The sequence below is a fragment of the Artibeus jamaicensis genome, unplaced genomic scaffold, assembly GCF_021234435.1.
Source record: "Artibeus jamaicensis isolate MK-2021 breed Jamaican fruit bat unplaced genomic scaffold, CSHL_Jam_final contig_233, whole genome shotgun sequence".
Taxonomy (NCBI): domain Eukaryota; kingdom Metazoa; phylum Chordata; class Mammalia; order Chiroptera; family Phyllostomidae; genus Artibeus; species Artibeus jamaicensis.
The window spans coordinates 28,703,610-28,716,967 of NW_026521486.1; the positions used below are offsets into that span (position 1 = coordinate 28,703,610).

Sequence of the window (13,358 nt, forward strand, 5' to 3'; positions counted from 1 at the left end):
GAAAAAATTGTTATACACATATAAATGAGTATAATGAGCATGTATTTTTATCAAAAGGAAGAGGTTACTCTAAGTAGCAAGTAATTATTGTAGTAAAAAACACAATTGCTCTTCAATTTTATTCTATTCTTGAATTTGAGCTGAAAGTGATCTTAGAGACCGTGTAGTCCAACCCATTCATTACGCCATAGGCGAGGAAATGTGGGGCAGAGAAACCCGGAGCTAGAACTTGTCCAAGGTTATGTAGTTATATCTAACACTAGAATTATGTCCTTGACCACTGATGCAATATTCTCCCACCTACATTCTGTTAGGGTTGCACTCTCCTGGTGCAACCCTAACAGAATTCATTTCATATGAGACTAACATAATATAAGGCAATTTTCAAATGTGAAAGTGTATAATATGTTAATGTGTTTTTGTGGACTTTAAAAAGAGAAAGTAGCACTTTTAACTTTGCTTCACATGCCAGAAGCATTGTACTTTTAAAAAATTACTTATAGGTGATTCAGAAATGTGGATCACTTAAGGGAAAGTCTACTTTCTTTTCTATCAAAGTGATAAAATTGTTATATTATTTCATGTATCTAAACAGTAAAATCAGAGTGATCATTTCTCAGTCTACTCACTGTTTTTAACCTTCACAATGATAGTTACTGAAGGCTTTTGATTTACTGTTCATTACCAGCATTTTTACTAGGCTTCATTTGGGAACATTTCTAAAATGTTTTAGAAAACTTTTTTTTCTCTGCATTTTCTGATTGATCACCTTTTAAAAAGATATTGAAAACACTTAAAATCTTGAGTTGAGTACAATTAATATTATTTTCATATAAATCACATTATAGAAGACTTCCTTTTGGCAATAAAGTACATTTATTATTTGTATTCAATTGTTATTTTTTCAAATTTTGATTAGTTAATAGACTGAGTGTTCTACACTATCCCTTCTTAAATCACAAACCCGGAAACTTAAATTTCCAAACCTTAAAGCTTTGCAAGCACATTTTGAAAGACCTTTCTGTGTTGATGCATCATCTTTCTACACAGACTGACCTTGAGGTGACAAGGGGTGAGTGAGGGTTAGTGAGAGGACTGGAGAGTCACTTCATCGATACGCAACCATAGTCGTTAAATACATGCCTTCAAGTGCACAAAGGGAAAGCGAAAGGGAGCATATAATCTGAAAAAAATGTCTCTCAGATACAAAGATAGTTTTAGAAAACTGTGCTTTACTATTCTCAAGAAAGATGCAAAATCACAAGGTCTTGGTCAAAGTGGAGTTCGAAACCAGAGGGCTGAGCCAAAGGCAGAGCAGCTTACATAGTAGATTGAACTGCTCAGATTGTGGAACCACCAAAACAAGATCAGAATCAAATTTATATTGAAGGCAGAAAGGAAAGACTTGACCTCTCACCTCTGAGTAACAACTGGCAACATGGAAATAGCGTGATATCAGGGTGGAGACTCTTCTAGACAGAGAAACAGCTTATGCAAAGACTGTTTTTTTCTAAAAAGTGGGTGTGGCCTAATCAAGAACTAAAATGAATCTTTATGTATGGATGTAGAATGCCAGGATGGCACTGACATAAGTTACAATGTAGATGAACCTCTAAAATATTATGCTAAGTGTTTGCCCTGCAAAGAGTAAGAGCAAAATTTAGTGTAGTGGGGCAGAAATCATAGAAAGAGTGTGTTTCAAGAAGAAAGAAAAACAAATGGATAAACAGATCGGGTATATACAGTCAATGAAATATTAGTCAGCCATAATAACAAATGACACTACAATGTGCATAAACCACCAAAACTTGTCAAGTGAAAAAGGAAGCCCGAGATAAGGGACCACATATGATATGATTTCATTTGATACATGAAATATCCAGAATAAATGAATCCGTAGAGACAAAACGCAAACTGGTAATTGTTAGGGCCTGGAAGGGGGCAGGAATCAGGAGAAACTGTTTAATGAAGAAGGGATTTTGCTTTGGAGTGATGGCAATTCTTTGCAGTTAGTGAGAGATGGGAGTTTCAAAGATTGTGAATAAACTAAATACCATGAAACTATTCACTTTAAAATAGTTAATTTTATGTTATATAAATTTACCTCCATATTTTTTTGGAAAAAAAGGAAGATAAATGACAAAAAGCAAAAGCTATTATGAGATCAAGAATGAAAAACACTAAAAAGTTCCCATGTGTTTTAAAAAGAGCTGTTGGTGGTGCAGTGGGAAGAGGCCAGATGGCGGTGGGTTGAAGCATGAGTAGGATGTTAAGTGGAGATATCAATAATGGAATCTGTGAGGAAATTCGGCTGTGGATGAAGGCACACTTCTAGTTGGAGATGGATGTGCTCTCCAGGGGAAACTAGGATGGAGCACCTGAAACATGTTTAACTCTTCCCTGGACCGATGTAGTAGAAAGGGAGATGGTGGAGTTCCAGGACTAGCTCTCCTGTCATAGGAAAGACTATGAATGAAGGCACAGTTAATAAGCTTATGGTGGAGGATTGTATAATTCCCCATCCAAGTCCTTGTATTTTCTTAAAAACAAGCCATGAGGGGAAAATTCATCAGCTGAAAGTGAAGAAAGAGAGGATAAGGCAGATTTAAGCAAGTGGAAGGAGTTTTAGAGAGCCTTTGTGGCGTTGAAGAATGAACCCCGACTTGACAAAACAGAGCATGTGTTGTCCCCCTAGTGGTGAAGAGCAGGGATTTCATTTGGTGAGATGTGGTATGTAGGGAAATGGAATCACTCAGGCTCCCTCGCTGGGTCAATGAGCCGTGTTCCTGTAGCCTTGAGAATGGGCCAGCATGAGCAGAATCCTGCTTTGTTATATACTTTCTGGGCATTCTCATGGCTTTGTGTGCAGTTAGTATGTAAGGGAGTGAGGACTTCCCTCGATGTGACTCTTGGCCCCACCCGTGGATTAACTCGTGTCAGGTATTCCCAACAGTGATCCCAAGTGAACCTGTCCTCCATGGAAAGTTGCAAGACCAGTGGGTTGCCTGCTTTCTCCTGAAGCTGCCACATTTTGGATATAGTTATGGAGAAGCTGGCTAATCGAAATAACCCCTTTGATATATCTTCCACTTTTGGCTCAATAGCAGGCAATGGGAGTCACTGAAGGACGATTACCCTTCTTTCTTATGATACAGTCTTTGCTCAACTTTTTATAATGCAGGGTTGGCAGGCATTTCCACCTTGTATTGTTACTGAAGAGCAAGGTGGGGGGGAGGGGGCCTGCTGCCTGCAGCCAACCTCTAGACAAAAGTCCGGAGGCAAAGGTTTGGTGATAAAAGACAGGAGGCTTTATTCAAAAGCTACACAATTTTAGAATGACAGCTTTCCACCAGCAAAGTCAGTAAAGGCTATCAATTAAGGCTGAAATCTTTAACTCTTGAGTTCCCCTATCATTCTCCCTGTTAGCTTTTATCTTATTTCTATAGGGTTAGTTTACAAACTAAAACAACATATGATACAAAAGCTACATAATTTGGGAAGAATGGCAGGCTTCTGCCTCAGACCCTATCCCCTCTAGAACAGCCAAAGAAGAATAACGCTTCCACCCTCTGCCAGGCCAGCCCAATCCTGGGCTGTGCGCAGAGTCCCTTCTACCGCCCTTTGTGAAATGCCAGCAGCTGCAGCACCATCATCCAGGCATCCTCCAGGAAGAGATCCAGAGAGCCAGCCTCTGCCCTCCTTTCCTTTTAAATCTTCTGGCCCATTATTCCATGCACTCTGGAGGCATACAGGGTCTCAGCCAATCCTATCCTAGACTGTTCACAATTACTTCAGGCAACTTCTTCCTATAGCCCCTCCCTACTCTTCCCCAGGTATCTGACCAGCTCTCTCTGTATCAATATTACAGTGTACACTTCCCTATGCATTACATCATTTGATTGCCGATACAACGAAATGGCTTTATTATTAAAATTTCCATTTGATGGTTGAGAAAAAATAGACTCAGGGAGGTTGAAATGTGTTAAAGATTCCACATTGACTTTCTGACTACTAACGCTAAGCTTTGGAGCACTTGCATGAAGCTTTCTAACTATGTTTGATTAACTTACCGAAGGTGGAATTTACCAGCATATAAACCGAAGAGACAAAGACCACTCCTCACCTCTGCCGAAGGCGGCCTGGACTGCACACAAATGAGAGAACGGAGGTTTCTATGAAATCTGACAAATAACAAGGTTAGATGCAATACATAAAATATATATTGCATCTTAAAAGAAATCAATCCTCGGTTCCGCAGCTCAGAATAGCATCTTTTTTCCCGTTGCAGCAGAGGATGCCCTGGCATTATATCAAACAACAGTTAGTGAGCAAAAGTAACCTCGTGCAATATATTTACCGACAATAGTGCCAGAGCTTTTAGGGCACAGCATTGATTTACTTCTTTCAAAACCAAAGTGACAGCAAAAGGGGGGAAAATCACATGATTCAGGGAAGATATCTGAGGATTTAAAAGTGGCAAACACAAATCCATTAATTTTAAAGTGGGTCAAAAGACAAACCAGAAAATTGTAGACTAGCGAATCATTGAATTCAACATCTGTTACAGGGGAAATACAAGATAGTCTGTAAAGGAGAATGTAGGAGGAAAGGAGTCAGAAAAGAAGTTGGAATAAGAAGAGCTTTATGAATCTACAGCCAAGCAAGTAAGTACAGAGATTTTCCTCTTACCTGCAGCAGTCAGCTATGTTTTTGATGTGTTATAGTCAGCAGGCATGCATAATTTATTTACTTGTGATTTTTAGGGTATTTGTAAAACTACTCCAGTAATTTACCCATCATCGGAGAGTCATGTGAATAAAACAAGACCTTCTTTAGTCGTTTCTTTCCGTGGGCATCTCAGTGTGGCTCAGATAACACACCTGCTGAGAGATAGAAATGAGCAAGGCAACTGTGCTCCTGTTGTTTCCTACAGACTCTGCCCTCAGGTACACATCGCTAGGACAGCAGTCCCCGAGCAGCTTAGTGTAGCTTCTGTGAGGAGAGGTTTGTTTGGATCAATTCACAGCTTACTTGGCCAAGTCCTTCTCCACTGCAACATCAGGGAGAATGGGTACAAAGAGAGAGGGGATTCCTGAATGGCTAAGTCAGTCCCGGAGATGAAGGGGGGACAGATAATTGAGGCCAGGTCTAGGTCCCATGCAGCTCAACCTTCATTTAGTCGCTAACAGTTGGTTATGATTGTTGCTGTGCTGCCATAGTAATGCCACCACTCCGAGTAATGAATGATGAGGACAGCCATTGAAAATGGCATTTAAAAAAAATTGGGGTGAAGTGGAAGAAACTTTTCAGTTTGTTCACTAAACTGTAGCTCTTTGTTTAACCAAGTACCCAAAATGTTATTGTTGGTAGGGTTGCATTTAATAATTTGTTTCTTTGTCTCATTAACATGTTACTATTTTTTCCTTATCCGTCTTTAACAGAATCTGTAATTAGAGTTTCACTACCTTACAGCACTCAACAGTGGTGCATTTTCAAAGTGTGCCAAGACCTCTTGCTTATTGAAATGTGCGCAGCTAGCCTCATTTTAAATTTTCTAAATCAGAATCTCTAGAATTTTAACACCAAAATCTGTTTAACAAGATCCTTGGGTGACTTTTAGAATCATTAAGTGTAATATCCATAGAGGAAGTGCATATTTCACAACTTTACAGTGTGCTAAAACTTTGCATTCTGAACACTCCCATATAACAGTACCTTGATCTAAAATACAGAATGTGACAAGCGCTTTTTGATGCTGAAAAGAATACCTCTTGACTATAGTCAGAAACCTCTTCAGTAATACCCTTTGTCACTGTCTCCACTAAGGAAAATCATTACCTTGATTCGTAAAAGCATGTAAGTTTCACCTGTTTCTGTAATTGATATGAGTTAAATCAAACAGGATGTGCCCTTTCGATTGGCTTCTTTACCTTGACATGATGTTTGTAAAAACTGATCTGTGTTTTTGCCTGTAGTTTTACTGCATTATTTTTCTCATTGTTAAATACAGTTTATTGTGAATACACTGTGACTTATGTATTCATTCATATTTTGATGGACAGTTGGCTAGTTTCCACCTGTTTCAGGTCATTTTGAATAGTGTCACTGTGAACCTTCTAGTGTATTTTTTTTGCAGTGGGTGTGTTTGCATTTCTGTTTGGAACATCAAAGCAAAAATTGCACCAGACAAATAAAGGTAAGGAATACCGTATTCAAGGTCATTGCAACAGAGTCCAGAATGCAGTCTAAACTCCACTCCACTGAAACAGCAGCAGTCTTTAGTAAATTTGAGGTGAGAGATTGTAGGCCATCTGTTGCCAACTGGCATCACCTATTTGCCTACCTTCAGAATAGGAGGTAGTTTTACACTCACTGAAGTTAGGTTCCTATTCTTCAAAAGAGACTGCAAGATAAAGGTGCTATAGTCCTTGTTGGTTACATTTCAAGGGGTTGGTTCCCAGATCCTCAAGAAAGATAGCCCAGGGTTGTAAAACTAGTAAGAGGCTTTAGAAGAAAAAAGTTTATATCTCAAAGATGCAAAGATAGAATTTAAATAACAGGTTTTCTAATGTAAATGTTCTAGGAGAGGAAGGTCAAGATCAAATAGTAAGGAAGAAACCTGTTTAACACTGGGGCAAAAAAACTGAGGGAAATATTAAGACTCTCTTGGTCAGTAATATATGTAAGAATGAAATTGGCGGGTCATAGGTTACACAAATGTTCATCTTTAGCAGATACTGATGTACATTTTCCAAAGTTATATCAATTTATACTCTTTTCAATAGTAAGGAAAATACTGATTACTACACATCTTCACCAAAATTTGACATTTTCTCTCTTTTTATTTTAGCCATTCTGGTGGGTATAAAGGATATTTCATTGTATCTACATATTCCTATTTACTATGTGGTTTGTAGCAGCTGTGGACTTTAAAGTTTTATATAAGTTATTCTCATCAATTCCAGACACATTCTTACAGGTTTCCTCCTTGGATAAATTAGATGGAAATATTAATAAAATATCTAGTAGACACTGAGCCATTGTTACATTTCTAAACTTTTATATTAAAATAATTTTAGTTACTGTTGAATTATGTTTGATATTAAATATTATTTCACCAATACTCATGAGTGAAATAAGTCTGTGATATCTTACTCAGCGGGTAGGTATTGATGTCAACATTTATATAGAAATACTGACAAACTTGCATATCATTTGTGAAAAGCAGATGAGCTAATCATTTCTATGTTGTTCCAACACAGGACAGTGACACTGTGGTCTCCTTCAGTAGGCATTTCGGAACCTCAAAAAGTTCCCCCAGTATCTCCTTCGTGGTTCAAAACACTCTGCAAAGTCCTTTATTGGAATCACCATCAGCTGGCCCACTATATTTTCATGAAGCCGATTGATGGTCTGAAATTTATTCCTTTCAAGGGTGATTTTAGTTTGGGGAAGAGTCAGAAATCACAGGACAGCAAATCTGGGCCGTATGGAGGTTGAGTCACCTGGGTGATTTGATGTTTCATCAAAAATCTCTGCACAAGATGTGATCTATGAGCGGGTACATTGTTGTGATGAAGATGCCAATCATTAGTTGACCGTAGCTATGGCCATTTTAGTTGTATTGCATCTCTCTACCATAGAAGAATATTGAGGTTGTACTCCTTATTAATTGTTTGGTCTGGAGAGGTGTGCTTGTGATAGAAAACTCCTTACAATAAAAAAACATGGTTAAAGTGATCTTAACCTTGCTGTGACCTTACTGTGTGCCTTTGGGTGTGGAGAACCAGGTGGCTTCCATTGGGATGACTGGGCCTTTGTTTCTGGATCACAGCCATAGACCCACGATTCCTCTCTGGTTTTGACCTTCTTGAGGAAATCTGGTTCATTAGTAGTGGTTTGAATCAAGTCATTAGTAACTGCAGGACGATGTTCTTTCTATCCTGTTAGCAGAAGCTGCAGACCAAATTTTGCTATGACATCTTTCATGCCAAGATCTTGTGTCACAATCTCAGACACAGTAGTGTTTGGAATCCCCACATCAGCTTCTACTCCTCTCACTGTCTGTCGCTGATATTTGTTGATTGCAGCCCTTACACCTTTAACATTCTCAGGTGTTCTACTTGTTGCAGGCCTTCCAGAACATGGATCGCTTTCAACAGATGCTCAACCATCTTTGAAGTATGTGTGTCAAGATTTATTTGCACTGTACTCGCTGCATCATCCCTGAAAGGTTTCTGAACTATCCAAATACTTTCTGCAGAGGAAGGTTCAAGCTTAATGCAAAATTTCATGCAGATTCATTGCTTTACTGGCTCTGTAATATGACAGCCACACAGTACACATTCTTATTCAATGGCATCTACTGATCCTATTGACTAGTACAGTGAAGTTGTCATTGTTGAATCATGCACATTCCAGTCCACTCTCCTTGGCTGTCAGGTTACATGGATGTCACACAAACTGTTCTTGTTATATTAACAATGGCCGGACTTTTTCCAGACAGACCTTGTATAATCAAACTCTGTACTCGAGCATGTAATAGACATAGAAAGTCTATTTCTTATAGCATTCCTTCTTTTCTTTTATTGTAAATATGACTTCTTTTTTTACTTCTCCAAGATCATAGAGAATGTTTTGGTACTACTCCTATCAATAAGAGAGGAACTCCAATCAATAAGAGATGGCCCTGAAGTTTAGGCAGAAGGCTACACAGGGGCTGAGGAGGTGGTGGAGACCCTTATTCAACCTCCTTTGTGGGGTGCAGGTTGTTGCTGTAACTCTCCTTCTGGGCAAACTGGCAGAGGAGGGTCCATGATGCCACCATGCAGACAAGGCACCAGGTGCAGGGTGGACCCTTCTGCATACGGTAGTCGATGAGAGTGTGGCCATCCTCCAGCTGTTTGCCCTCAAAAGCCAGACTCAGCTGATCAGGCTTGATGACCTCCTTGGATTTTAGCTTTGACATTTTCGGTGGTGTCACTGGGCTCAACCTCAAGGGTGCTGGTCCTGCCAGTCAGGATCTTCACAAAGATCAGCATTTCTGCTGAAGAGGCTGCTCCCCACCTCTCTGGAGAGAAAAAAGGCCCCTTTTTGTCTGTTTCTTTTTAATGGCTAAAGTAGTACTTTAAGGATCTGAATTTTACCCAGGTGACTTTCTTTAACCTCTCCACTTTCTAGAGACTGTAGGACAGAGCTTTTGGTACAATGGTATTAAATATTAATCCTCAAGAATGACTGAGATGCACATGAGCCACAATTCAGTCACTTTGCAGTCATCGGTCTGGTTTCAAGTTTTTTTCTTTGTTGCTGGTGACTGGGGCGGGGGGCCCTTTCTTTTATTTTGATGCTGGACTCATGTTTAACAACTTTCTAAATTATGTTTTTAGCATATCTCTGTGATGGAATAAGGTATCTCTTTATCAGCTTGGTCTTTCATATTTTTGGTAATTTATCTTTGGGGGATTCCCATATATGACTTAAAATTTACAACCATTGATGGAGTAACTTAATGGTTTAATAAAGTCAATCTTGTTTTATTTATAACATAGTGACAGAATACATGGCATTTCTTCTAATGTTTATATGTTTCATAACGGGGAGAATCTGTATCATATTCATGTCCCCACAACAGCAGAGTAGGTTTACAAAGAGAAGACATAAATCATTAAAGTGCATGAGATGTGACCAGAAAGGTTTGTGAAAACCCAGTGAGGAGTATTTTCTCAGGAGCCAGAGAAAGCTAGAACCTAACAAGAAGCAGCGTTAAACGGTCCAACGCCACACAGAGCTCAGGTTTCCTACGTAGAGAATATTGTCGACTTTGTTTGGAATATGAAGACCATGCAGCGTGGTTGGCTTTAGCTATAGTGGCAGTTGTGGGAGTCAAGGCCAGACTGGTTTGAGTTAGAAAGTGAAAGGGGAGTAAATGAGTGGAAACAATGGGTAAGAAGTACGCTTTAGAAATACCTCACAGTGGAGGAAAGAGAAAAGCTGTCAGGTAGCTTAGAGCTGGATCAGTCCTTGAGATGGAGGGAGATTCACTGCTTTTTATTGCGGGAGATACAAGATTATGTTTGTACTTCTGAGAGTGGGGAGGTGCATGAAGGGAAGGTTGTGGATTAAGGAGAGAGATGAAACTGTTTATGCAGTGAGTTTCTGAGGAGGCAGGGGGGATGGGAATAACCTTTAAATTACACGGGAACGAAGGCTTGTAAAGGCCACGCATTAGGTGATCATATAACTATCATGATCATATAACTATCATGATCATATAACAATGACAGAGCCCAGCATTTGCTTATCCACAGAAACATTCTTCCGCTATTCACTTGTTATACAAACTTTGATCTCATCAGAGTGTCAGTGAAGTTCCATGCTGGCAGGTTAGTCTAGCCATTATTGATTAAGCCTCCTTACAGGAGCAGCTCCTTTTCCAGATTTTCTTAAATTTTCCTAAATTTTCCTAAATTTTCTCGCAGTTCTGGTCAAGAGAGTAAAAAGTTAGATCTTCCAGGGAGTGTCTACATAAGTTTTTCCTTCCCTGTTGAAAAGAAGAAACTTGACTAAAAGTTTCTTTTTGCTACCGCCCTAATTTCTGACATTGAATGTGACTGATTACCATGGAAACTCCAAGCTCTTTAAAAACTATCTCAAAAAAATCCCAAGTTTCACCTTCACATTTCCATTTTGGTCAAGTAATAAAATTACAGGAAAATTAATAATTAGTAACTCTCATTAAGGAAGATACTTTAATTGTTTTGCTTCATGTCTAATAATTTCCCATTACTTACATGGATGAGATTCAATAAATATTAATTAAACAAAGAAATTGATTGTAACAATCAGTTCATTTTATGGGAGACATATTCTAAAGTGCTTTATTTAATTCCTCAAGATGAATTAATTCTTCTTGCTCAACTATTTTTAGACATTATTTTCACCCATTTTATGAAAAATATTTCTTTATTCTATATACTATAGTTATCATTACATATGCTCTAGCTCTTTTGTTAGCACAACCCATGAAACTAAGTCCCAGTAAACTGGATATAAACAGAATAATGTACACAACTCCTGGGTCATACTGGTAAACAGGAAATAGCATGCTCTTCATTTCCTCTCATCCTCCTTTCCTATGAGTCTGGACAGAGTACCGGAAAGTTAGCTTTGACCCTGCGAAGACTGAAAAAGTCCACTAAGGGATCCAAGTCCTGGGCATTACAGCCATTTGCCCTGCTTCTTCCACTTTCACTTCCAATGCACTGCCATTACAAAAGCCATTTCAAAATTCAGATGTCACCTCATGAAAGATGAAGGAGAAATCCTGGAAAGCTGAGGATTTCCCCCAAGGAAACTGTATTAATCTGGAAGTGACTAGGTTATATTGAAGCTGAAATGCTGGTGTTATTTATCCACTTCTTAGCAGAAAGATAAGTCTCTAATGGAATTAAATCCAGTATAGTGAAAAAATTTTCTGCACATCAGAGTTGTGACTGTGGACTTTAAACTAGATTACCATACAATAGATAATTTATGGAATTATAAGAATGTTTCAGCACTGCATTTTAAACTTGGGTACAGACAGGAAGGAGACAAGAACTCTGTCCATAGGGAGTGTTAGTAAGAGAGAAAACAGTATAAATGGGTAATTGACATTCATTTTAGTAAGTGTTCATCATAAAAATGTGAGTAAAGGGTTTAGCAGATGCACACGATAGGGAGAAATCAATTGAATCTAGGAGAATTAAGAAACATCTTTTAAATCTGATTATTTCAAATACTTCTGATAACATTGTCAAATGTTAGGAAAAAGATGCTTAAATCCTAGGTATCATCCTCTTAGTAGAGAAATATTCAGGAGAAGGAAGTGGAAGGAGCCTGGCAACTTGGAGATGATCTTGGAGCTACGTGAAAGAAATAATTTCAATTATGGCTTTGACATTCATATTCATCTCATGTGTCTTTAATAGCAAGCTATCATATTTTAACACAATCATGTCAAATATAAACTTGCTTGAAAACGAGACAACACATTTGTCCAAACAAGCTTCTTTAGTGCCTGTTTTCTTGATATCTATTGATAGCTGTATTGCAATAGAGATTCTTTTGAAAGATGATCATGACAGAGACCAGATTCACGGATGTGAAACAAGGCAGAGCCAGGAATTTCTCCCCTGTCTATCGGTGCTTGGCACTCTGACTGAGATTTTCCTGCGCACAGCAGAAGACACATTGCTTCCACATCACAGGCCAAACTCAAACCAGTAACAGCCATTCAAACATTACAGTCTCTTAGCTATTGTATAAAGTTTATAAAGGATTGAGGGGTGATTATATCCACTCAATTTCCCCCATGCTTATGTTTAATAGGAGATGGATAAAGGAGGAAAGGGAATCTGAGTGTTGCATAAATGTAACGATGAGGGAAATAACATGCACAGATTGTGGCAATCCACTTGGAAAAAAACCCAAACTAATTTTGTTCTATTTCTTCTAAGCCATCTGAGAACCTTTCTGCATTTACCAATATGGACTAGACGATGCTGTGATTGAGTTCATGGGAAGATGGCAGCACATATACAGAGGAAAGCACAGACAGATATTTATGAGAAACTGGGTTTCTAGATGAAAGAGGGAAAGTTTGTTATTATTTTGAGGTATATTTGTTGATGTTTAAAATTGGAAACTTTAAAGAATATGTCACTTACTCAAACATGCTGCTTTTTTCTGGAAAAGAGAAAAACAAGTTTTTTATGCGAGGTGGCGAGATGGTTGTTAAATGTTGTTTTGGCCGGTGCTGCCTTTTATCTCCCCAGCTGTATGGATCACCTCTGCAATATGTCCCTTTTGTTTGCACACTGGGCTCCAGTGCCTCTCTGGGGGTGGGGGAGTGTGTGGAGGGAAACCTGTTACTTTGTTGCCCTACGACCAGATTGTTTCAAGTCTGTGTGCATATTTTATTTCAGACTTGTCTTAAATCTTGGCTTTCTTTTCTTTCTTTCTTGCATATTTCTGCCCATCCTAAGAGAATAAACCTAGTTTAGAACCAAAAATAAGATACATTATTAATAAATCAAATTCTGTAAATCTCTTCTGTTTATTCTTAAAATTGCTTCTGTAAGATAAAAAAAAATATATACTGGCCTTTTATGTTCCATTTGCAAGCACATCAAATCTTTTCTTTATGAAAATGTAGCTTCTGTAATTTACTTCCTTTTCTCAGTAGGTATTACAAATTTCCATTTTCTGGGCATACAATCTGCATTTCTGTTTACATATAGTTTATGTTAATTGTAATTTATAAATTTATATTTTATGTACACATCATTAAGATAAATGTATTCTAATCACTTTCA

General features: G+C 38.3%; 1 long non-coding RNA gene across 1 annotated transcript; it reads left to right on the forward strand.

The window, feature by feature from the left end:
* The first annotated feature begins 4,519 nt into the window (after positions 1–4,519).
* On the forward strand, positions 4,520–13,025 carry LOC119042838 (uncharacterized). The gene is made up of 3 exons (XR_005081294.2): positions 4,520–4,664; positions 6,137–6,196; positions 12,501–13,025. It is a non-coding gene; the product is annotated as an uncharacterized LOC119042838 (long non-coding RNA).
* The last annotated feature ends 333 nt before the right edge of the window (positions 13,026–13,358 follow it).